Genomic DNA, 26,625 nt, shown 5'->3' with positions numbered 1-26,625 from the left:
CAGCTAGTAAGTGTCAGAGATGTGACTGGAACCCTTCTCTCTCTGCCTCTCCTCCTCCTCCTCCTCTTTTTCATTTTCTTCTTCCTTCTCCTCTCCTCCTTTCACCCTTCTTTTCATCATCCTCTTCCTTTTTTCCCTTTTCCTTCTCTTTCTCCCTCTCTCCCTCTCCTTCTTCTCTTCCTCCTCGTTCCCTGGGCCCATAGTAAAAGTTTCTTTTTGGATTGGTAAGACTGGCCAAAGATTGGTCACCTTTTGCTTTGACATCCTCACTCAAGGAATCTGAGATGTAGAGGGACATCAGAGGCCAACATATCCAATACATCCTTGATAAGTGACCGACTCTCAGTGAGATGATGCAGGGAGACTGTGTGGCTAGTGAACAGAGCCCTGACTCTGACATCAGAGGACCAGAGCTCAAACCCACTTCTTCTATCCACTACCCAGGTGGCCTTTGGCAAGTTGTTCAGCTTTCCTGGGATTCTGTTTCCTTATCTGAAAGATGAATTGGTTTACCTAGACAGTCTTTGAAGGTTCCTTGTAACTCTAGAGCTGTGATTCTGTGAAAGAAGACTCAAAGGCAGGAGACCAAGGTTCAAATCTTATCCATGACACTGACCAGTTCTATTACCCTGAGAAATTCACTTTGACCTGATGCCTTGGGAGACCTGGGCAAGTCATGTTAACCTTTGTGGGCCTGTTTTCTCATGTGGAAAAGAAGGGGGTTGAGCGGGATGGCCTCTGTGGTCCCTTCTGGTTCTAGGTTTCTGATCCTAGGATGCTTATGGATGGTTCTATCCTACACAGAGTACTAGGCTCTGGAGAAAACCTGACCCCACTTATCAAAATAATGAAGATTCCCTCTTGATCTTCAAGAAGCTTACAGTCCAACATCATGGGATAAAAGTAACACAAGCCTATGTAGAATGATGAGCTGGAGTCCTACAGTTCCTGTGATTGTAAGAAGCCAATCTTTAATTAAGAATAAAGAAGGGGCCCCATGCAATTCATCTTCCCTCCATCTCAACCCTACCCCACCAGAAGATGCCTAGACTGGGCTCTGAATGTCCTCTGGGCATTTCTAAAACATCTAAATGGATTAGAAAGATAATTGGCATTAGAGTCTGGATCCAGATCCCATCTTTCTGCTATGACTCCAAACCTGGTGTTCTTTCAGCCATTACCTGCTTGACCTTGGACAAGTCACTGCTTCTCTTTGAGCCTCATCTTTCCTCATCTGTAAAAGAGAGATAAAGAACCCTTGTACTTCTGAACCACTAGATTTGGTATGAGGAAAACACTATATAAGTTATTATTAATAGCAACAACCACAAGCCTTTGTTTTTTAGAATTTCAAGTTCTAACTGACCTTCAAAATCTTCCTCAATCTAGCAGGTCTATGTGGGATGAAATGGGAAAGGTAGGTTGGAATTAGCTCGCAGATTACCTTGAACATCAGAGTCAGAAATTAAAATTCTATTTTGACCTGGTCTGACCATATCTTGAACACCATGTTTGGTTCTAGTTCCCACATTTGAGGAGGCTATGAGAAGGCAAGGCTGGGCTGAGATCTTCCTTTGACCTTCCCTAGTTCCCCATCTGCCTTGTCACATCCTAACCAGTAACAACTTTGTGTTGGTTTTGCCAGCTCTCTGTTCTACCACCATAGGTTAGGGTCAGTTTTCTCTATCACATGAAGGCATGTTTTCTGTCACTTGCTCTGGCTGTAGTTTATGGGAGGATTCCTAGAGTAAAATCTTCTAGTTATGGCCCAGATGTCTGGGTATGGTTTATGGTGCTTGTCTCAAGTATAAAACCTCCCAGTGATGGCCCGGATGCTGAGCGCTGTCCTAATCCTCCTTCAAAGTCTAGCGGCTACCTTCCTGTCACCAATGTGCCTTTCCTGACCACTTCAGCCAGAAGAAAGTGCCCACTTCTTTCAACTCATGGGCTCTTGGAGGCAAGGGAATAGCCATTAAGGAATAGGGCCCTCAGATCAACAAGAATACTGGGCCTTCTCCTGTGGAGCCACTGTGTGATCCAAGCACTTCAAATTGGGCATTCCCATCTTTCCAATGCCAACCCCAGCAGTGACTAAGCTGAAGTGGTGGGTATGATTCAGGGACAGAGAGATTACTTTGTCAAATTCACCAGGAAGCCTCCTGGTCTCTGGGGGCCTCTGGAAGCTGGCTGAGCACAGTGAGGATTCATCGGCTGCACAGGCTGTCTTGGAAAATTGGTGAGGAGCCCATGTGATTGTAAACTACATTCACTTAATCGTCCTCCTGCTCTGTTTTTGGTTGATTCTCTGCTTTCTCTCTCAGTTCATTTTCACTTCTTGTTGTGAGACCCAATTAAATTCCAATGTTTCCTTGCCGACGGAGATGGATGGTGATGGACCAGTACTTATAAAAATCTCAGCCGGCCGCTATTTCTCACATTTTCAATATGCAGCCCAATTGTACAGTGGCTGCTCACATCCAAACTCCATTAGGCAATAAGTGTTGTTTAGGAGAAATGCTGAAGAGTTTTTCTATCATCTGTTTAGCTGCCTACAGCCTCACTCATTATTCCTCTCCACGTGCCAAGGTGGGTCTGGGAAGGTCCCTACCTTTCCCACAGTCACAGCAGAGGTAAAGGGTTTTGATACATAGCTGATAGGTTTAAATTTTAGAGCTTGGGTTATTTACAGTGCAAGGTCTGATTTCACCAAGAAATGAATTTACAGCCCAGAACAAGCAAGATAAATCTTTGTAACAATCTTCCCTAATGGTGCCTTTAAAGACCAGAACTCCAATGGCCCTCGTTTCTTTGGAAAATGTTCCCCAGCTTTGAAAACCAGGACCTCCGGTTGAGAAACTTTCCATTTTACACAAATCCTTGCTGGAAAGGAGTCCTCCCTTCTTTGTCTGTCATATACTTAAAAGCAAAAGTTTTTTTAAAAATTAGAAAAAATCAGGGTGCAGTTATTAATCTTTTTTTTTGGCCAGAATTTGGAAAGGCTTCATTTCCAGAAGTGAGGAGTTGGTAGAACTGCTGGCCTGGTCAGATTTCATCTGAAGTGTTGTGTTTAAAGTCTATTTCAGGTTGGACACTGACAACTTGGAGAGTAGACTGGATGGCAAAAGTCCTTGAATTCATATGTAATCAATCCATCAGTTAATCAACGAATATGCATTTATTAAGCACTTACCACTATCACTGTGGATACAAAAAAGGACAAAAACGACCACTGATTTCAAGGAAAATATTTTCTAGGGAGGGAAAAATGTGTAAATAACTAGGAACAGACAATGGGAACAAGTGAACAAGACCTGGTTTAGGGTTACTGTGTGCAAAGTGCTGTGCTAAGTGCTGGAGTTACAAAGAAAGGCAACACATAGTAAATGGAAGATGATCTTGGGTGGGGTGAGGGCATGAAGTAAGGCCTCCTGTGGAAGAAGATACACTGAGAGGGCTAGAAATGCTGACTCAGGGTAGGACATAACTGTCTTCAAGGATAGGGAGGGCAGCAGGGGCCTGCTGGTAAATGTTTAACAACCAACTCTCCAAAAAAAATGTACTTCACACCCATAGTCCCTCCACCTATTCAGAGAAGGTAGGGGTCATATCTTCTTATATTTTTCCCTTGAGAGCCAAGTTTGTTTATCTTAATTTAGCAGTGATAAAGCCATTGTGTTTTTTAAAGGATCCTATTTTAGGTTAAATATAAATTTGTACTTCCATTTTCCAGTAATGAATGCAATGCTTTCTCTCTAGTGTGCCAATCTGTTCATGCTTTGACCAAGATCAGAGACATACTTGCTTGCCCATGGCTGATGGGGAATGGGCCTATTCACAGACCTGGCCCTAGTGCTGCCATCCCCCCACAAAGGTGGACCAATTGGGTGCTGCAGTCAATTTTAGTGTATGGAGTTGTCTATGACCACCTGGTCCCCTGGTTAATCAAACCCATCCTACTGCTGCCAAGCAAGGCTGGTAATTACTTCCTGGACCTGAAACAAAGGCTTTAACAATCAGTCCAGCAATTACCACCCCCCCACCCCAACTGCCACTGACCCTGCAATTACCCTGGCACGACATGATACCTGCCAGGTAATTAATTTCTTAGCTATTCCAAAGCTGCATCCTAGGTAAATTTCCTGTGATCGAGTTCCAGGATTTGTCAGGTTAGACCACATCTAGGAAAGAGGAATCACGCCTCCTTTGTGGATCAGAAGATAGAAATTAGCCCGGGTTCTAGCCCCATCTGGGCCACCCATGGGCCTGTGCCAAGCTAGTTAACCTCTCTTTGCCTGTTTTCTCATCTGTAAAATGGGAATAATGATACCCAAGGGGTTACCTCACAGGGTACAGAGGCTATAATGAGATAGGAGATGTGAAAAGAGATAATGAGAGAATGGGAGTTCTTTGAAGGTTAGAAGAGATAATAACAGTTTGCATGAGGAATAACCCTTCAAGGTTAATAAAGTACTTTCTTCAGAGTTATAATAATAACTGACATTCTATAATAGCTCTAAGGTTGGCAAACCACTATTCCAACATGATTTCATCACCTCTTATAACAACCTCATACTAGTTGCTCTTGTTAGCCCATTTTGCCGATGAAGGAACTGAGGATGATGGAAGTTAAGTGGCTTGTCCTTGGTCTCACAACTAATAAGTAGAGAAGGCTGGATTTGTCCATTTGGCTAAGTTGAACATGCTTCTCAGTGCATTATGTTCCTTGTGAGGAGGTTGAGAGAGAGAAGAAAGGAAAAAAAGGAGTGAGGCCGAGATAGGGAGCACAAAAGAGAGAGAGAGAGAGAGAGGTTGGGAGGAGGGAAAGAGAAAAGGAAAGAGATGGAGAGGAAAGGAAAGAGGGAAAGGAGATGTGTGAAAGAGAGAGATAGTCTCACCGACAGACAGAGAGGGGCTACAGGATGTCAGGATGAGAGAGGTTTCCATCTTCTCTCTGATAGGTACTATCTGTATGACAGTGAGTAACTCACTTATTAAATGTGATACCAGTAAAATACTGGCATATAGCAGACACTTAATAGCTGATTATTTTTTCCTTCCCCCTTCCTTTTCATGCCTCAAAGAATTCTCCAAGACTCCAAATTAGAGGAGTTGCTGAATTACATCAGGGGATGGAAGGTTCCATACCAGGAATATCTCCCTTCCATCCTTACAAAATAAGAGGGAGGCTGAAAGGTGAGCTTAAATCCTGCCTCAGACACTAGCTATGTGACCCTTCAGGAGAACAGGGAACCTCTTTCAGCCTCACCTTACTCATCTGTAGAATGGGGATCACAGTAGTACCCAGCTCACAGAATTTGTGAGGGTCAGATGAGATAATGACTGTCAAAGACTTTGCAAATCTTAATTGGATAGAAATGCTATCTATACCTTTGTCCTCAGAGACACCTTCATGATTTACAGCCCTATAGCATCACTGGAAGGATGTTGAGATCAGAAAAAGGGAGTTTATTTTAGTGAGAATCTTAAAGGTAATACAATGCAGCCCACTCTGTGATGTTTGAAAAGTTTGAGAGACATAATTTATGGGTAATTAATTAGTCACTTTATTAAAAATGCTAGCAATTTTAAAGTAGTAAACATTTTTATTTATAGTTTTGGGTTCCAATTTTTATCCCTCCTTCCCTCCCTCCCCTCCCCCCTCCCTGAGGCAGTTAAGCAATCAGATCTAGGTTATACATGTATGATTATGTAAAACATAACCACATTAGTCATTTTGTATAAGAAAACTTGAATAAAAGAAAGAAATGAAAGAAAGTGAAAAACAGCCTGCTTCAGTCTGTTCCATCAATATCAGTTCTCTCTTTGGAGGTGGAGAGTACGCTTCATCAATAGTCCTTTGGGATTGTCTTGGATCCTTGTATTGTTGAGAATAGTTAAGTCATTCATAGTGTTGCTGTCTCTGTGCACAATGTTCTCTTGGTTCTGCTCACTTCACTATGCATCAAGTCTTTCCAGACCTTTCTGAAATCGTCCAGCTTGTCATCATCATATGCCACAGTTTGTTTAGCCATTCCCCCATCGATGGGTGTTTCTTTGATTTCCAATTCTCAAGCAAAACACTTTTATAAAAGAGGTCAGTGGCACTCTCCAGTGCCAAAGACCATCATGGCAGTGGATCAAGGCTTATTTGTCTTTGAAAAAGTGGGTGTTCCAGAGGATGACAATCAACTCTGATAGGTTCACCACAGCAGTAGTGGTAAGGGTAGCTAGGTGGTGCTATAGTGCATGGAGTGCTGGGCCTGAAGTCAGGAAGATTCATCTTTCTGAGTTAAAATCCATCCTTAGGCACTTATTAGCTGTGTGACCCTGACCAAGTCACTTAACTCTGTTTGCCTCAGTTTCCTCATCTGTAAAATGGACTGGAGAAGGAAATGGAAGACTACTCGAGTATATTTTTTTTTTTTTGGTGAGGCAATTGGCGTTAAGTGACTTGCCCAGGGTCACACAGGTAGTAAGTGTCAAGTGTCTGAGGCTGCATTTGAACTCAGGTCCTCCTGACTCCAGGGCTGGTGCTTTACCTACTGCGCCACCTAGCTACCCCAACTCCAGTAAGTTTGCTGAGAAAATCCCAAATGGGGCCACAATGACTGGAATGACTAAGCAGCAACAACAGCAATGGCCTTCCAATTGCTCTTTCTAACTTCACTCTCCCTTCTCCCTAACTCATCCTCCACAAAGTTGTAAAGTTGATGCTCTTTAAGCATCAATCTGAGTGTGTCACTCACCTGCTCACCTAGTCGAAGTGGCTCAGTATTTTCTCTTGCATAAAAGTGCACATCTCTTGTTTGATGTAGAAAGCCCTTCAAACTTTGACTCCAGTCTGCCTTTCCAAGGACTTCATACTTCTTTCCTCATGCATTCTATGATAGCAGTAGTGATTTTATTGGTACAGGAAACTCTGAGCTAAAGAAACCCTTTCTCAGCAATTCTGAGTGGCGCCTTCTCAGCGATTTCTGATCTGAGATGATGAGAGCTCTCAGATGAAGTGATTTGCACAGGGTCATAGAGGATGTGTCACAGGCATGGCATGCATTCTCTACTCCAGTTCAATTGGCTTCCTTGGTGTTCTCCATCCACAATATTCGGGCTCCCACTTAAATGCCTTTGCACAGGGCGGGATGTTTCCCATGCCTGGAATGTTCTCTCTTCTCATCTCTGCCTCTTTGAATTTCCAGTTCTAGTCAAGGTTGAGCTCCAGTGTCCTGTCCTACAGAGGCTAGTCTTCTTCCCTGCAGTGGTTACCACTGGCCCTGTCAAATCACCTTTTCTTTACCTCGAATATATTTACTGTATTTACTGATCTGTGCAGTTCATTCTTATAAGATGCCAACATCTCTAAGGTTAGCTTCCATCCATTCTCTCTTCATCCCAAATATATGGATCCACATATATGTATTACACATGTGCTTATATACACACATGTGTGTATGTGTGTGTATATTTAAGCATGCATGTGTGTCTTTATATCACCCTTGGCCTCGGTTTCTTTATCTGAAAAATGATAATGTTGGCCCAAAAGGACTCTAAGTTCCCTTCCAGCTCTAGAGTTACAAAGATATTTTGTCATTATCACTTCCAGGGCCTCACATACATACACATATCTTCACATAAGTGTATATGCACATGTATTTGTATACACGTTCAAGTATACATACATGTTTATCTGTATCTAATCTGCATCTTATCTGTATCATCACATGTGTATGACATCTTTCTCAGTATATATGTGTGCCAGCATAAGAATGTATACACAGTATGTAATACATATGTATATATGTGTATATGCCTGAACACACACATATACACATGTATAAAATATATTTGTGCAGATAAGTATAGTGTATACTTTTATATATACTTATGTATGTAGATTTTAATATTTACATACTTGTATATTCTTCTGTATATGTAAACATAAGAATACACACATACATGTATACTTTGGTACATACATATATGTATATATACAGAAATACACATTTATGTTCATCTCCTCCATTGGAATGGAAGCTCCTTGAAGACAGGGGGTTATTTCCCCTTTTCCTTCTCTCAGCATTACCTCTGACCTTGCCTGGAAAATAGTAAGTGCTGAATAAATACTGTTTGGTTGATTGATGGACAGATGGATGTGGATGCTCTCAGTGGCATATAGCATGTCAACCCCATGACAGAATGTACATTTTGTCCTTGTAGCCCCTTCACCTGGCACAGTGTCTGACACATGACAACAATCATGATTTATTAAATGCCTATTGAATTGAACTGGAGAGGGATTAGTCTTGTTTGGCTTGGCCCCAGAGGTCAGAACTAGGAACCATGGGTGGAAGTTGCTAAGAGACAGATTTAGACTTGATAAAAGGATAAAAAACAAAGCACTTTTTAAGAATGAGATGTTGGGGCAGCTACATGGTACTATAGTAGATAAGGCACCAGCCCTGGATTCAGGAGAATCTGAGTTCAAATCCAGCCTCAGACACTTGACACTTACTAGCTGTGTGACCCTGGGCAAGTCACTTAACCCTCATTGCCCCACTCCCAGAGAGAGAGGAGAGAGGAGAGAGGAGAGAGGAGAGAGGAGATTCCAAAGTGGAATGGGCCGCTTTGAGAGGTAGCGAGTTCTCTATTGCTTATGGTATTAAAGCAAATGTTGGATAATCACATATTAGTTATCATGTTAGGAAAATTCTTACTTAGATTCGGACTGGATTAGATAGTCCCCATGGTCCCTTCCAGGGTAGAGATTTTGTGATTCTTGGAAATGGTGTGAACTAATACTGGAAAGGGTGGGTGGTACCAGATTGCAGAAGGTTGAAAATGCTCTGAAGGACTTGTGTTTCTTTGCATATGTCCCTCCAAAACAGGCAGCCCGGACGTGATTAGAAAAAACCGTTCTGTCTCTCTCTTCCTTTATTTCCTCCTACTCTTCTTCCTCCTCCAAAAATCCATTGCCCTTTCTTCTAATTGATTTTATTCTATTCTTGGAGTAAATTGTATCCAGTACATTTTCCTCTTTGGCTGAGAACCTGCAGTGAGAAACAGTTAAAATGAGATGGATGTGAAAAGCACCACTGTCGTATTTGATCCAGCTGACCTTACCTCTCTCCTGTCCTGCTTCCCCCAGTCTCAAAGCCTTAGTGGACTCCTCTCAAAGTCCTAAAAGTCATAGCAAGACAATGGCCCACTTTGAACATCTTCTATTCAAAGTGTACTGCGGGAAAAACCTCAAATGCAACCCTCCTGCATCATTGATACGATGTTAATGGATGCTTAATAATTAATGCTCCAACACACAGTTTTTCCCAGGGGGTTGGAGGCAGCATTTAGATTTTGGAAAAGTCAGGGTATTGGTGGCTTAGACAAATGCAGAGGCATGTCCCTGGGTAGGAAAAAAAATCTCACTTGCATTGCACAGTCAGAATTCTAAGGAAGGGCCATGGAGAAAAGCCAGAGTCTCTTGAACAAACCTCAGATTTAGAGAATCAAAGAGTGTTAGTGCTAGAAGAACCTTTTTTGATCTTTTTTAAAAAATAGTTTTATCTATTCATTCATTCAGTTATTTATAACATTAAAAAATTTCAAATTCCAAATTTTGAGTTCCTCCCGCCCCTGAGAAGGCAAGCAGTATGATAACCATTATACATGTGAAATCATGCAAAACATATTTCCATATTAGTCACGTTGTCAAAAAAGCAAGAAAAACAAAGTGAGAAAAATATACTCCAATTTGCACTCAGTTCATCAGTTCTCTCTCTCTGGAGGTGAATACTAATTTTTATCAGGAGAACTTTGGAATTGTCTTGGATTATTATATTGATCAGAGTAGCTAAGTCTTTCACAGTTGATCAGCATTATAATATTTCTGTGACTGTGTACAATGATCGGCTGATTAGAAGAACCTTTAGAATAGAATTTTGGTGATGGGAAGGACTCGAGAAAACTAAGACTGGGAGAGACTATAGATGACAGAACATCAGAGCTGTGAGGAACCTTAGAACATGCATTGTCTGCTGGGCCTGGTGACAGAGGTCTGCTATTCCAGCTCCTAGGGAGGCTGAAGCTGGTAGATCTCTTGAGCTCAGGAGTTCTGAGCCTCAGTGGGCTATGCTAGTTGGGTGCCTGCATTAAGTGTCAAATCAATATGGTGAGTCCACAGGGAGCAGAAGCCACCATGTTGACTAAAAGAGAATCAATTGTTCGACACTGGAAATAGGACCTGTCAAAGGTCCCATGCTGAACAGTTGAGGGGTTGGGCTGAAGAGTATTCTTGGAAATTCTGACCTGGGCAAGATTGAGAGACCAAGACTTTTTTTTTTTTTTAAGGCAAAAACCAAAGCAAAACAAAAACATGGAATGTCAGAATGGGGGTGGGGCAGGGCATGTAACTGAGAGTGGTAGATCTGTAAGGAGCCTTAAAAAATAGAATGTTAGGGGGCAGCTACATGGCACAGTGGATAAAGCACTGGTCCTGGATTTAGCAAGACCTGAGTTCAAATCTGGCATCAGACACTTGACACTTACTAGTTGTGTGACCCTGGGCAAGTCACTTAACCCTCATTGCCCCACAAAAAAATAGAATGTTACAGCCAGCTAGGATGGAATTTAGAGTTCAAAGCATCACAGAATTTGGGAGTTGGTGGAGACTTTAGCAGCCATCCACTCTGACCCATATGTAAAAGCTTGAAGACCACTAAGGAGAAAAACCCAACAGCTCTGCAGGAAAACCATTTCACTTTTCAACAATTCTAATTTGTGAAGAAGTTTTCCTGACACTAAGTCAAAAATGGATCTTTTTGAAGCTTCCATCCATTTCTCCTGGTCCTGTTTTCTGGGGCTAAGAGTAACAAGCTTAATCCCTGTTCTTCTTGATAGCCCTTTCAAGTACACCAACTCAACTATCATTTCCTCCCTGAATGCTCTGGTCCCTGGGCTAAGCATGTCCAGTTCCTCTGAATGACCCTCCACCATAATTTACTCAAAGATCTCCATCATCTTGTTTGCCCTTCTCTGCACATTCTCTAGCTTATCAATATCTTTTTAAATTTTAATGTTCTTTTTTAAGGAAGGACCCAAACTGGTACATGGACAAAAAAGCATGGTCAAAGAGCTAGGGTCCACTCCACATAAGGACTGACTAAAGGAACTGGGAATGCTTATCTCATAGAAAGGAAGATTTAGGGGAGATGGGGATGTTGGAAATCCTCAAGAATCTACAAGATTCCTCTGTGAGAGAGGAATTAGTCTGGTTCTGCTTAACCCCAGAGGGTATAACTTATGGAAATGGGCAGAATTCCAGAAATACATATTGAAGATCAAAGTTAAGGACAATTTCCCTAAAAGTTAGAGGCAGCTGGGTGATAGAGTGTGCAGAACTCTGGACCTGAAGTCAGGAAGACCTGAGATGAAATCCAACTTTAGACACTTACAATGTGGACTAGGAGTTAGGAACACCTGAGTTCAAATCCTGCCTCTGACATGTACCATTTGGATAAGTCATTGGACAGGTCTGTGCCTCAGTTTCCTCATTTGTAAAATCAGAAGGATGGGACTAAATGACCTCGAAGTCTCCTTCCAGCTCTAAATTTATGATCCTAGGAATGCCTCTTCACTTAGTTTGGGTTTCATTCCGTGCTAACCATTTTTGCTCTCTTCTTCTCAGTCCAAAGACCATGTCCCCCCTCAGTAGAGCTTTTACTTTCATCTGTTTTCTGTAGCTCATGTGCATCAGGCAGGTGTCATGTGGGCATTAGGAACAATGGGTTTGGGCTCTTTTTATTTTTTTTTTTGGTGGGGCAATGGGGGTTAAGTGATTTGCCCAGGGTCACACAGCTAGTAAGTGTCAAGTATCTGAGGCCGGATTTGAACTCAGGTCCTCCTGAATCCAGGGCCAGTGCTTTATCCACTGTGCCACCTAGCTGCCCCCATGGGTTTGGGCTCTTACTTGCTGTGTGCCCTTAGGTGATCCACAGGACTCCTGGAAGTCCCAGTTTCCTACTCAGCTGACTAGGGAGGCAGGCTGGTTGGGGTTCAGAAAGCAGCATTTCCCCCTACAGTCTTGGGTAAATTCTTGACTCTTGCAAAGCAAGGGCATGGAATGAAATCCCCTTTGAGGTTCCTTCTAGCTCCAGATCTGGGGTCTCTGAGATCCTCTCCATCTCTAAACTTCTCTGAACGTCATGCTAGCTCACATCTCTAGAACACTTGAAGGTTTGCAAGGCACTTGACAAATATCTCATCTAATCCTCAACAGTCCTGTAAGGGAAGTGTTATTATCACCCTCATTTTATAGTTGGATAAACTGAGAGCTTAAGTGACTTGCCTGGGCTCACCTAGCTTAGAAAGTATATGGGGCAAGATTTGAACTCAGGTTCTGCCGACTCCAAGTCCAGCTCTGGGTCCACTCTGGCAAGCTGCTTCTCTAGTATTCAGATCAAAGGGAAGAGCCCCCTTCCCTTCTAGGCTCCCCTTTGTCTCTGCTAGGAGGGGATGGAGGCGGGAGTTCCCAATTGGAATATTCAGGACTTGTCAACCTCACCAGACACTCCACTGTAAGCCTGAAGGTGAGTGGGTAGGAAAAGCCCAGGGAGCCAATTAGAAACTCTTTCAACACTAGTGGGAGGAAGAAGAAAGGTGGGAGATATGCCCAAGAGTTGCTCTGTATCTGTATCTAGCAAATTGCTTTTTCAGGCTTGGAGATGGGCTCTAATGAGAGACCTTTTTGACGTGAAACATCCAGTTCCCCCCTTTTACCAGCATTGACTCCATGCTCAGGCTATCCCGGAGGAGAAGGTCTGCCTGCCCAATGGCAAGGGGAGAAGGATGAGGCTGCATAATTCCTCACACCTGCGGCCCCATCGCCATCTCTGTTGGTTTGAAGAGGTCAGAGACCAGTGTGAACAGGAGGCAATTATTTCACAGATTTGATAGTTGATAATGAGTTCCATTTTCTGCTATAAGGGTTAGGGACTGGGGTGTCTATAAGCTGATGATGGGATGGGATGCCTTCATGGCTTGAGGAAGGGGCTGCCAAAGCAGCCAATCAGGAACACTCTCCCCCACCCCTCCCCAAACTCAGGAGGTCATATTTCTAGACAAGGAGCTAGTAGGGCCCAGTAGGAACTCATGGTGCAATAAGCATTTATTTGGGCTTGTCTTTTATGGTTAAAAATTAGGTGTACTGGGGGCAGCTAGGTGGCGCAGTGGATAAAGCACTGGCCCTGGATTCAGGAGTACCTGAGTTCAAATCCTGCCTCAGACACTTGACACTTACTAGCTGTGTGACCCTGGGCAAGTCACTTAACCCCCATTGCCCCGCAAAAAAAAAATTAGGTGTACTGTGGCATTCAAAAGAGTGAGTTCTCTTCCCTCAAGAAGTCAGCCATTTAATGGGAGAGGCATTCAACAGCAGCATAGGAACAAGTGAAAGACAATGCAGTATTCAGTTCCATCCAACTTATATGTATTAGGGGAGATGAGCTAGGTGTGTTAATTCACAATCACAGCTCATGTATAGAATAATCAACTAGTCAAAAATCTTTTGTTAATTACAATTAGGAAGACAAATTTTAAATAAGACAGTGAAGGGGGTGGCAGGTACAACCTAGTGTCTTCTAGAGAATAGAAAAAATACATAAATAATATGAGGAGGGGGGTTTACAAGATGCCCGTGGTCCCTGGAAGCTCTAAGTCTATGACCCTATGATCTCTCTGGGCCTTGAAGATATTAGGAAGCCTAGTTTAACAGAAAGAGAGTTGAGAAGAAATTAGCCATGCTTTGATGCTTAAGGACTGGAGGCCTTCCAATCCTCCTCAGGGATACTCTCTTGTCAATTAATCTCTTGGCATAACAATAGGTGATGTCAATAAAATAATTGCAGGGAGGCCTGTGGTTTCTGAGGTGGTTGAAGCTAGCAAGCCCAGTCCCACCACTGCTCTGGGAAGGGTCTTGATTTGATCTGGAGGAGGAACAAACCTTCAATGGCCTTACTGGCTCCATTGTTGACTGAATACCTCTATTCCCCAACTCTTGGCCACATATCATTTCCAGCACTTTTCAGTCTTCTCATTGGTGTAGTGGGCAATCTTCCTTACATCGATTTCCTTTTGTGTTGGCATGTAGGTGGTACAGTGGCTAGAGCATCAGACTCTGGAAGACCAGAATTCTAATCCTGACTCAGACAATCATTAGCTATGTGACTTAGCCTCTCTCAGCCTTTATTTTAATCACTTTAACATGGGGATGACAAAGTACCTGTTGTGCAAAGTCACTGGAAGCATCAAATGAAATATTATATGTAACAGTTTGCATATTAACCTTAACGTGCTGTGTACATGTCAGCTACTATTATGACTGTAGGAGAAAAAAGTATCAGGCAGGGAAAGCTAGGCCATGCTTTGCTACTGACTGGTTCTGGGTGTTGTACATGTTGCTTCCCTTGCTTTGCCTTGCCTTGCCTTGCCTTGCCTTGCCTTGCCTTGCCTTGCCTTGCCTTGCCTTGCCTTGCCTTGCCTTGCCTTGCCTTGCCTTGCCTTCCCTTGCCTTCCCTTGCCTTGCCTTGCCTTCCCTTGCCTTCCCTTGCCTTCCCTTGCCTTCCCTTGCCTTCCCTTGCCTTCCCTTGCCTTCCCTTGCCTTCCCTTGCCTTCCCTTGCCTTGCCTTGCCTTCCCTTGCCTTCCCTTGCCTTCCCTTGCCTTCCCTTGCCTTCCCTTGCCTTCCCTTGCCTTCCCTTGCCTTCCCTTGCCTTCCCTTGCCTTCCCTTGCCTTCCCTTCCCTTCCCTTCCCTTCCCTTCCCTTCCCTTCCCTTCCCTTCCCTTCCCTTCCCTTCCCTTCCCTTCCCTTCCCTTCCCTTCCCTTGCCTTCCCTTGCCTTCCCTTCCCTTCCCTTCCCTTCCCTTCCCTTCCCTTCCCTTCCCTTCCCTTCCCTGACTTTCCTATCCCATCCTATCTCATTCTATCCCAATCCAACCCATTTTATCCCATTCTATCCCATCCTATTCAATCCATCCCATTCTATCCACTCTAACCCAGTGAGTATTTTATTGAGCAATTCATTGCTTGAAGAATTGTGCAAGATGACGTAAAGACAAATAAGCCTCCTGCTTTCAAAGAATTTATATTCTACTGGAGAAGGAGGACAGGGCTACAGTAAGTAAGCAAATAAATGTAAATAAGGTAAGCATAGTTAAGGGTGGAGGTCACTGAATTAGAAGAATGGAAGGCTGTTAATTATGGTATTTTGTTATGAACTCTGTCCCACAGACTTTACTCGAATCATTATAGTACAAGAGACTGGGGCAGACATTCAAAACAGATAATGCCAAACCTCCTCGATTCATTAAAGAGACATTTAGGATTTGGAACTATGGGCTTTGCCAAATACAGAAGATTTACTGCAGTCTGGTGGTGGTAGGGAAGTGCTGAGTAGGGGGGAGCTACTGAGTTGGTTGATCAGTTACTCCATCCCAGCTTGAGGGAAGTGATAAGATGCTACCTCCTGATGCACTTGTGGGGGAATATATTTCCATTATTCCCTGTGTGTGAAAAAGAGACCCAGACACCTTTCTAGGTGCAACAGAAAATGTGTTCAAATTGGCTGTGGAACTTGGTCACACCATCTGGGTTCTGTGTAGAATAAAAATTATTGAGCTAATTGCAATTTGATGAGGAAGAGGACAGCAACCAGGATATGATCAGAAAAAGCTTCCCATAGAGGAATAAATTGAGTCTTGAATAAAACTAGGGATTCTAGGATAGAGGAGTTCAGGGCAGGACTACATTCCAGATATAGGGGACAGATTATGGAAATGCATGGAGGCAGGGCATGGGAATATCAAGTTCAGCAAACTCTTGGTGGACATTTGCCTGGGAAAAAATAACTGTGAAAGGGAGTGATATGGAGCATGGTTGGCTAGGAAAATTGGAACCAGATTGTGGAGGGCCTTCAAAGACAAGAGGGATTTATCTTTTCTCTTGGAGACAACCAGGAGCCATGGAAGATTTCTGAGGGACAGAGGGGGCATGATCAACTTTGTGCTGTAGGAAGATCATTCTTGGCACTTTCAAAGACAAATGGGATAAACAGAAGCAGGAGGAGCAATTCAGGGGCTATTCTAGACTCCAAGTGAGAGGTAATGAGGGCTGATCTAGGATGTAGCTGGATAGGTGAATAGAAAAGGCTGGATATGAAAGACATTGAGGGGTAGGACCATCAAGCTTAAAACCTGATTGGAGGTGTATGTGAAGGGCTCTAAAATTCCCTCCTACTCTATCTAGGATTCTATTATTGGTGTTCTCTCACTTTCTGAGTGGCCTCATCCAGCCTCAGCAGCCCCGACATCCTAATTAATAGGTTGAATTTTGGAACAACCTTAAGCTTTGGCTGGGGGCCCCATTAATCAGCAGAGCCCAGCAGAAGTCCCTTGCAACTCTGCTGCAGGCACTATGCAGAATTCATCATCCCAATCCAAATGAGATGGCAAAAGGAACACAGAATAATTTGGGAGCCCTTGTTACCTGTTTGCTAATGCAGTCTGACTTCCTGGTAGGGGGGTCAGCTCCAACATTCATTTCTTCCCTGGGTGGCTGGTCCAAAGGCTGGCTTGGAGCTGAGCCAGCCATGGGCTTTTGTTTATTCTCCCACCTTCTAATTAGGATGGAGAACAATCAGGAATAAGGTGGTATCTTACAGCCTTCCTGGTTGGATTTTTGTGTGTCCTGTGTTTGGAAGGGCAGGGGAACTTCTACAAAGCTCTCGTCTGAATCTGAATTAGGAAATGGGTAGCAATGATGGGAAGATATCAATCGGTCTAGACCTGGAACTAGAAAATATTGACACTTCCTTCCATTTCCCTGAATAATGAGTGATTGGAGGCAGTGTCATGTAAGTGAAAAGATCACAGGCTCTGAAGTCAGAGAGAAGATCTGGGTTCTAATTTCCAGGCCCAAACCTTTGACACTTAGCAATATGATCTTGGGCAAGTGAACTAACCTCCATGGGCTTTGTTTTCCTCAATTGTAAAATGTGGCCTTTGAAGTCCCTTTGGGCTCTGGATATATGATATCACAATTCTTTACCACCCCATTGGTCACTACTGAACAAACAAATGTGCCAAATATATCCTGGACTCACTTCATGATAAAGGTGGAAGGGTCCCGTTGAAATGAGACCCACAAATGAGCTGACTTACCCAGTTTTACAAAGCAAGCTAGCCTGAGAGTCTAGGCTAGACTCTAAGCCTTCTGATTCATGGAATTATAGAATTAAGAGACCGTGTAGTGGTCTAAATTCCTAATCTTACACATGAAGAAATTGAATTCCAAAGAGGATTTTGAAGTCCAGAGAGAGTGACTTTCCTATGGCCCATACACTGTTAGAGGTAGGACTAGAACTTTGAGTCCATACGGAAGAATCTGAGGTGCAGGGTATGTAAATGATTTGTCCAGGTGTGTCTGGAATCTGCCTCTCCCAACCCTAATGGCAATGCTTGTTCTATCACACCATTTCTCTCTCTATGGAGACACCAATTATTAGGAAAAGAAAATGACTTGCTTGAAGCTACAGAGTTCATGATAAATTGGGATTTGAACCCAAGTCTTTGGGCTCCAATGGTTGTGCCCATTCCACTCCTTCATGCTTTCTAGATGGAGATGATAAATTCAAGTGAGAAAAGTCTGTTATTCAAGGACATGCTAGTGGCACAACTAGCTTTGGATGTCAGGAGACAGATGTTGACCGTTACAACTCCTGTGACCCCCAAAGAGATTCATAGGTTTTTTTCCATACCAATATGTGAATGGAATTACAGAATAAAATAGCTTTATTTCCCTTGGGGTAAAAAAAAAACCCATCCCCAGCCATGTTAGAAACAGTTTAGCAAAAGGACCTTGGAATAACAGGCATTTTTTTTCTTTGCTGATCACAAACCCAGCAAGACCTTGAGCGTTTGCCACTCCTGTAATGAATGCCAAGTTTATTTATCTTAGATCAACCTACATTTAATTACCAGCATTTCATCAACAGACATTGTAAAGTGTCATATTTAATACTAAAGAAACAGATTTCCTAGACCCCAGCAATTTGGGTTAATAAGATAGTTATTGTATGTGCTAACTGATTTAAACAAAATCAACCCAATGACACAACACTGTTGTCTTATTCATTATAAAGCCGTGAAGTCTTAGGCACATGGTTTGAATAATTTCTTGGTATTTAGTGCCATCTAACAGTTCAATTAATCAAAATTAAAGACACGTTTGAGGGCCTTAATTGAATGAATTGCAATTCAGTAGGTGGGCATTAACATATAATCCTTCCCTGAGCCCCTAGCCAGAAGTGATCTTTCCCTCCACTGAACTAACATAAGCACTTTGTGCCTCTCTCTTACAGCATGGGTACATGCATTCTACCTGTTATACTTGTTCTTACATGTGACTTCTCTCTCCCAATAACATCGTATGACCTGTAGCTCAGAGCCCCTCAAAGCTCTGTGTTCTCAAGGACTAATTCCTTTCTCAGTGGCTGATGTGAAAAGTCATTTTCTCTTTGTTTTCATTGCTCCTAGGAACCCAGAGTTTGTGCCAGGAATTCTCTAAATAAGCTTGTGTTTAGATTTCCACAAATGTGGAATAACAAGCTCTCCAGATCTTTCACAAGCAATCAAATCAATAAAAGCACACTGCGCATAGGATAGTCTTTATTTCACCCCATAGAAAACACAGAAGAATCACAGGAGTCCCTAAACAAATATGGAAAACACTTGCAGTAGCTCTCCTTATAAGGAGCTAGAACCAAGGTGGCCAGTGAGGCCATACTATGATATAGTGTTGAATCCCTAGCTCAGCCTGAGTAGGATTTGAATTTCAGTTTTCTCAGTTGTAAAATATGCCTGAGGCAAAGGTTCTAAACCATTTTTTGCTTTGTGTCATAGACCCCTTTGGCAGTATGGTGAAACTCACGGATCCCTTCTCGGAATCACGTTTTTTGTATGCATAAAGCAAAATACCTTGGATTACAAAGGAAAACCAATTTATAAAATTGTGATGATCAAAATACTGAAATAAAAAAATCATAGATTCTAAGTTAAGAACTCCTGGTCTAGGGTCTAGCTAAAAAGGATGAACAGAATTCCCTCTAGAAAGGTACTTACTTGGTGTTTCAGGTGGATCAGCTATAGGACAGCTATTTATTTCCTCCACTATAAAAGTGGCCAAATACTGACTCAGCATCCCTCATGCTCACTGTAGTTCTCTGTCCAGAAGACTGAAGGCTCCCTTGATTATCTCTGTCACACATACAGGTGTGATATTTGACCCATCCCTTACCCCCAAATCCTGCTTCTGCTCCTCTTCCATTGGCATGGTGACTACATCTCATTGCCACACTAAAGCAAAATGGTTTAGTTGTTGAGCCATTTCAGTTGTGTCCCACTCTCCACAATCCCATTTGTTTTTTGTCTGTTTGTTTTTTGACAAACATACTGGTTTGCCATTTCCTTCTACTGATCATTTTATAGAGGAGAAACTGAGGCAAACAGTGTCAAGTGACTTGCCCAGTGTTACACAGCTACTAAGTGCTATTATCAATTCCATTTTACAGTTGAGGAAACTGAGTCATATGAAAGTTAAGTGACTTTCCCAGGGTCACATACCAGTCAGTATTTGCGGCCAGTTTTACAGGCGGCTCTTCCTAACTTAAGGGCCAGCCCTCTATCTACCACACAACCTCCCTGCCTAGTGATTGTAACTGACTATAAACTAGGACTGCTGGTTTGGGGCAGAGGCCCTCCAATCTATTAAGGCCAGGGTGGAGATTGGGCCATCCACCCAGGGATCATTATGCAACCTTTCACCTGCCTCACAACTCAGGTGAGTGGCTGGGTGGAAGAGACTAGAGGAAAAGCAAATTCTATATTAAAATGAAAATATCTGCTCTGTCAACTGGCAGTGCTCTGCGTTTTGGTCTCATTTACGGGAGTAAGATTTTATATCAAGGAATCTTGAGTTTTAAATGAGGTGCCAGGTATAATTTGGCATGGCGGGTGCGACGTGTGGGCCTTCTTTTGAGGAAGCCAGAAGAAGTATGGGTTCATAGTCTGGCTGCTTCTGACTGAGTGTGTGCTGGCTGATTTGGTGATGTCCAGGTTGGCTGTCAAACAGAGCCAAGACAGCCTGAGAAGAGCACTGATAAGGCACACCCAACATGGCCTGTGCCCGCCTCTGTCTCTCCTGACTTGCATGGATGGATGTGGAGTCTGGAAGGCCTGAGTTTGACACTTCAGTTCCTTACTAGCTCTGTGATCTGCAGCAGGTCACTTGCCCTTCTTTTGCCTCAGTTTCCCAATCTATAAAATAGAGAGGTAAGATTGAATGGCCTCCTTTCTAGCTCTGAATCTATGCTCTTATGACCTTTTGTAGATGCTTTCTGGATTACTTAGAGATTAAAAGAGAGACATAGACCTCTATTAGTGGGCATCACCACTGGAGTGGTGACAATAATAACTCACATTAATAATTATTAATATCATATATTAAGTATACATTATATTACATATACATTATAAATTACAATATACAATTGTAAAGTATACAATATACATTAATATTAGACACTAACCATGTTATTGTTATAATACAAACTATCATATTATGCACAGATATTATTAATGCTATATTATTATTATGCATTAATATGATATTTAGTAGTAATATTGTATATCAATAGTATTATAATAGTATTCATTACAATAATTACAACTAACATTTTATATAACATTTATATAACATTTTCTATTTTAAAGGGTTTACAAAAAAAGCTTTGCATATAGTTTGTCATCTCATCCTCACAACAGACCTGTGAAGTTGAGGTCATTATTGTCTCTATCTTACAGATATGGAAACTGAGGCTGAGAGAGATTTGTCTGGGGTCATGCTGATAGCAAGCCATAGTTGCTGTTATCCTTAGTTCTTAAAGAGGACTATGACATTGCCCTTTGAGTGATTAAGGCTAGGTTAAAAATGGTCAAAACAAACAAATAAATGAATGAATGGAGAAAGAAAGGGGGAAAAAGAAAAGAAGGAAGAGAGGGAAGGAGGAAGGAAGGAAAGAAAAAAGGATGGAAGGGAGGAAGGAAGAAAAGGAAGGAAAGAAGGGGAAGGAAGGAAGGAAGCAAGCAAGCAAGGAAAATAAAGGAAGGAAAGAAGGAAGGAAAATAAAGGAAGGAAGGAAGGAAAATAAAGGAAGGAAGGAAGGAAGGAAGAAAGCAAGCAGGGATGTCTAGGAGGGAAGGCCTTCAGGGTTTCTGGCCAAAACAGAAGTATTTGCTATTTAGATTGACTATGAACCATTAAGAGGCCAAATAATGGCCAATAAGATTTGTCCCAGGACCAACCTATGAGAGTCAGAGTGATTTGAGGTTAAGCTGTGGTCCTTCAAAAAAATCTAGGCAGAAAATTCCATGACATCTTGTGAGGTTTCAGTAATCAAGACATATTCCTTTGGGCAGAGCACCCATCCAGCCTCTAGGCATGTGCCCCTAGGGCTGATTCATCATTGGCCAGTCCCCTGTTATTTCTCAATAAACCAATAAACATTTAATTAAGCACCTACTATGGGCCAGGCACATAGCACTGGGGATACAAAAAGAGGCAAAACACAGTTCCTGCCCCAAGGAGCTTATCGTCTAATGGGGGAGATGACATGCAAACAACTATCTATTAATCAATCAATAAATAGTAAGTGCCTACTAGGGGCCAGGCACTGTGCTAAATGCTGGGGATAAAAAAGAGGCAAAAGACAGTCCCCACCTTTCAGGTGCTTGCAATCAAATGGGGGAAGCAACACGGAGCTCACATTCTCCTTATGGAAACATGATCACAGAGAGCTCTTTCGCTCCTCTTGGATAAGAGAATGGGGGCCCAGCCCTTGGTTTGGGGACATGCGATGCTCACTCCAAGATCTCTCTCAGTTGATCTTCTTTCTAAGAACGTGACTTCTGGGGCACCACACACAAGGCTATGTTTAATGACTTCTTAATGTTCTTGTTAGAGAAGCCCTGCTTTTTCAAAGGGTATATAACTTAGCTATTACTGCTCACTCTAGGGTGAGACTTGGCCAACGTGTTATAAAGCCCAAAGGCAATTTTGATTTTTAAATTATGAAATAAATCATCCTGGGTTAGGTGTTTTTGTTGCTGCTGCTGTTTGTCTCTCTTTCCCGCCTTTCCTGGAAACTCAAAGAGTGGCTTTCTGGTTTGGGATTATTTATAACTTGGTTCTGCTTCTGCCAAGACTTTATTTGTTTTGTAAAATGACACCTTGAGACGAATCATAGGGACAGCCCAGGCCAGGCTGGAGCTGCTTGGGGCCCTGGGGATAAGCTGATTTCAGATGTGTGGGGTTGCTTTGCTGAAAGAGTCAGAAACCTAGCCCTTGGAAGCTGCTATGTTTTGACTGCTGGATTACCTCTTGGATCAGACCATGAAAGAAGAAGAATTCATAAACTGCCTTCTTGCAAACTGTGTTCCCTGCCTACAATGTTCTTTCTTAATTTCTGTTAGAAAATTCCAAGCTTCCTTTGAGATTCCTTCCTTTCTTCCATCCTTCCTTTCATCCTTCCTTCCTTCATTCAATTCACTTACTCATTCATTAATTCATTATTCATTCAACAAACATTTACTAAGTTCACATGGATTATTTGTGTCTGACTTGTGGTAGGGTATTCCAAGCTCGTATTGATCTGATCAGCCAGTCGGCCACACGGTAACTTGACTGTAACATTTTTTTTTGAGGACGACATTTTGTAACATTTTGAGGACAAAGGACAGCAACCAACCAATTAAGTGCATATCATGCGCCAAAACAGTGTTATGAATTGTGGATTCAAAAGAAAACAATCCCAGTCCTTTTCCTCAAGGAGGAGCAGGGGGAACAGAGAAGTAAATACAAAATCTATGCAAGGTTAACACACTCCTATGTGTATTCTTTCCTTGGTTCCTTAGTAGGAAATGTTTTCTCTCTCATTTTTCATCTGTTACGCATTTTTTTTTGGCGGGGCAATGAGGGTTAAGTGACTTGCCCAGGGTCACACAGCTAGTAAGTGTCAAGTGTCTGAGGCTGGATTTGAACTCAGGTCCTCCTGAATCCAGGGCCGGTGCTTTATCCACTGTGCCACCTAGCTGGCCCCATTATGCATTTTTTAACCTGTAGATTATATACTCCTTTAAGGAGTCTTGTTCCCATTTCTTGTTGTAACCCTAGATCCCAACATGGTGCCTTGAACATAGGCCCATCCATCTAGAGGTGACAGGGATTTCAGAGGTCATCTAGTCTAAACCCCCTCATTTGACAGCTAGGGAAACTGAATCAAGTGACCTACCCATGATACTCCAAGTGGCTAATAAGTGTTCTCTGGGTTAATTATGCCTTTTAATTTGCTTTATCTCTCTGAAAAGACAGAAACAATGGGAGCTGGAGTTACCTATTGTGTATGGAGTTCCTGCTCCATGTGATGCTCCAGTTCCCTTTGTTTATGGGGGATATAGAGGAAATCAGGCAAAGCCTCTTCCCTCAGGTAATTTGTTCTCCATTGGAGGAAGCAACATATTTGTTCCAGTGATTGAGTAGCACAGCTCTTTGAGGTGAAGTCTTGTTATAACTTTTAATAATGGCTAAGACCCAAAAGAATAGAAGCTATACCTAGAATAGAATAGAACCTCTCATTTCTTTTCTTTCTTTTCTTTTTTTTTTTTACGGGGCAATGGGGTTAAGTGACTTGCCCAGGGTCACACAGCTAGTAAGTGTTAAGTGTCTGAGGCTGGATTTGAACTCAGGAACTCCTGAATCCAGGGCCGGTGCTTTATCCACTGCGCCACCTAGCCACCCCCCTTTTTTTTTTTTTTTTTGGTGAGGCAATTGGGGTTAAGTGACTTGCCCAGGGTCACACAGCTAGTAAGTGTTAAGTATCTGAGGCCAGATTTGAACTCAGGTCCTCCTGACTCCAGGGCCAGTGCTCTATCCATTGCGCCACCTAGCTTCCCCAGAACCTCTCATTTCTAATAATAGCTGCTCTTTCTCTAGTGTTCTGTGATTTGCAAAGTATTTCACATACATTATCTTATATGAAACTCAAACCAACACTATAAGGCAGGCAGTAGAAGCATTCTTGTGCCCATTTAATAGGAAGTGCCTGAAGGTCATACAGTTTAAGTGATTTGTTCAGGCCCACAGAACTAGGAATTGTCAGCAATCTTGTTTTTATGTCTAGCCCATCACCTACTATATTATGCTGCCTTAGGGTTGAGAGAACATTGCAGGGTCAAGAACACCTAGGTAACTCACCTAGGTTAACCCCACCATTTAGTTTTATCCTTCACTCCTCAGGCCAATTCTTTTTCCATCTTGAGTTCTGTGTCTCCCTCATTAGAGGTAGAGCTGGGATCTTAGGTCATCAAGTCTCTAACAATTTGATTCAAATCAACAAACAATTATTAAATGTCTTATATGTGGGGGGCAGCTAGGTGGTGCAGTGGATAAAGCACTGGCCCTGGATTCAGGAGGACCTGAGTTCAAATCTGGCCTCAGACACTTGACACTTACTAGCTCTGTGACCCTGGACAAGTCACGTAATGCTCATTGCCCTGCAAAAAGAAAAAAAAATGCTATTTGTGTGAGTCTCAGATTACTTATGTAGAAAATGGGAATAATACTACCTATTGTCATTATTTCATGGGGTTGTTGTGTGATACCTCTATAGTGGACAGCTAGGTGGCACAGCAGTTTAGAGTGTTGGGCCTGAGTCAGGAAGACTCTATCTTCCTGAGTTCGAATCTGGCCTTAGACACTTACTAACTATGATCCTGAGCAAGTCTCTTAATCCTATTTGCCCTTGGTTTTTATCTGTTAAATAAGTTGGAAAAGGAAATGGCAAACGATTCCAATATCTTTGCCAAGAAAACACCAAATAGAGTCACAAAGAGTCAGACATGACTGAAAAGACTGGATAACAGCAATAATAACCACTTCTATACTGGGGAAGGGTTAATGTTATCTCTATTGTCAAAATAAAACCAAATGGAAAGAGATTGGAGTTCACAAACTACAGACCAATGAGCTTGGTCTCCATACCTGGGAAAAATTCTAGACTGTGATATAAAAAGGACACTTAGTGAATATCTGGAAAAGGCATGAGTAATCACAGAGGCAGTTATGGCAAATGAACTTCATCCCCTTTTGATAGGGTTATTAGACAAGTAGATTGTTGATAAGACAGAGATGTGGACAAGGCAATCATTGCATTAGGTATGTTTGGAACTGGTTGAGTGTCTGGAAGTCGAAGAGTATTCATGAATGTTTTGGTGTCAACTTGGAAGGAGATATTCATGCATTATCCCATTACTAATCTGGGCTTGGCCCTAGACTGTTTACAATTCTTCTTGATTTGTCCTATCTTCTCCTCTCTCCTCCAAGGTTCTGGGTTCCCAAGGAAATGTTTTGATCCTGATCTTGGGCCCTAAGTGAAGAGGGTCATTTTCTCTTCTTGGTTCATTGCCCCTACCTGAAATTTCTCTTGGAAAATTTTCCAATATACTTAGGGCATAGCTCACGTCTAGGGTTTTCTAAATGTAGGTAAAAAGAATCTTCAGGAGGTATATAAGCATTCATGATACCAAATGCATGCTGGGTAGAGGAAAGACTTTATTTCACTTCACAGAAATGACAGAAGATGCAAAGGACTCACAGATTCAAAAAGGAAATAGATATCACACTGTCAATGAGGCAATCTTTTAATATTACAGTGATTTCCTGTCCCCCAAATGTCCTATTCATGCCCCCCCACAGTTGTAGGATTACCTCATAGTTTAGACTCCCCCCAAATAAACATATTTAGAGGGTTGCCAAATGAGCAATCCTGTAATTACTGATTCTACACTAAGTAAATCACAGGCTTTGTTCTCTAAGTAGAATGCTGAAGGAAATATTTGGACAGCCTTTTTTATGCTGCATCAGCAAATACTCTCTGTTCTTTGGAAAGTCAAATCCTTACATTATAGAGCTTGGGAACTCTAGAACTTTGGGTCAAATAAGAGACTGAATAATAAATCTCCTTTCTTTGACTAGAAAGGAAACAATGAGAAACCAGAAAGTAGTTCTGGGATCAAATTGCCTAGGGAATTAAAAATTTCCCTGTCAGGGTTTAGGAACAGTTTCCATAAATTACCCTCTCAGGCCATGTGTAAGCACATATATACCTCCACCATGTCCTTCTGCCACTTCTTCCACAACTCACTATCAACTGCTCTTGGGGAAGAGGAAACTGCATGGGCACAGGTTCCCCTCCTCTTCCCCCCACCAAATGCAGGTCAAGTGCTTTAAGCTCTAATGTGGAAGTTTTAAAGGAAGAAAAAGAGAATGAGGAGAAGGAAGAAAGAGAAGAAAAGAAAAAGAAGAAAAAGAGGAGAAAAAATGAAGAGATAGAAAGCTAGAAAGGGCCATCTATGAAGCAGTGCAGTCCAGTGGAGGGAGCTCCATTTGCAGTCAGAGCATGTAGGTTCAGGTTTGGCTTTACTACAAGCAAACTACATTAACTATATGTGTGACCTCGAGTACCTCATTTA

Source organism: Dromiciops gliroides, chromosome 5, assembly GCF_019393635.1.
Source record: "Dromiciops gliroides isolate mDroGli1 chromosome 5, mDroGli1.pri, whole genome shotgun sequence".
In the NCBI taxonomy this organism is placed as follows: Eukaryota; Metazoa; Chordata; class Mammalia; order Microbiotheria; family Microbiotheriidae; genus Dromiciops; species Dromiciops gliroides.
This window is presented reverse-complemented; position numbering follows the sequence as displayed.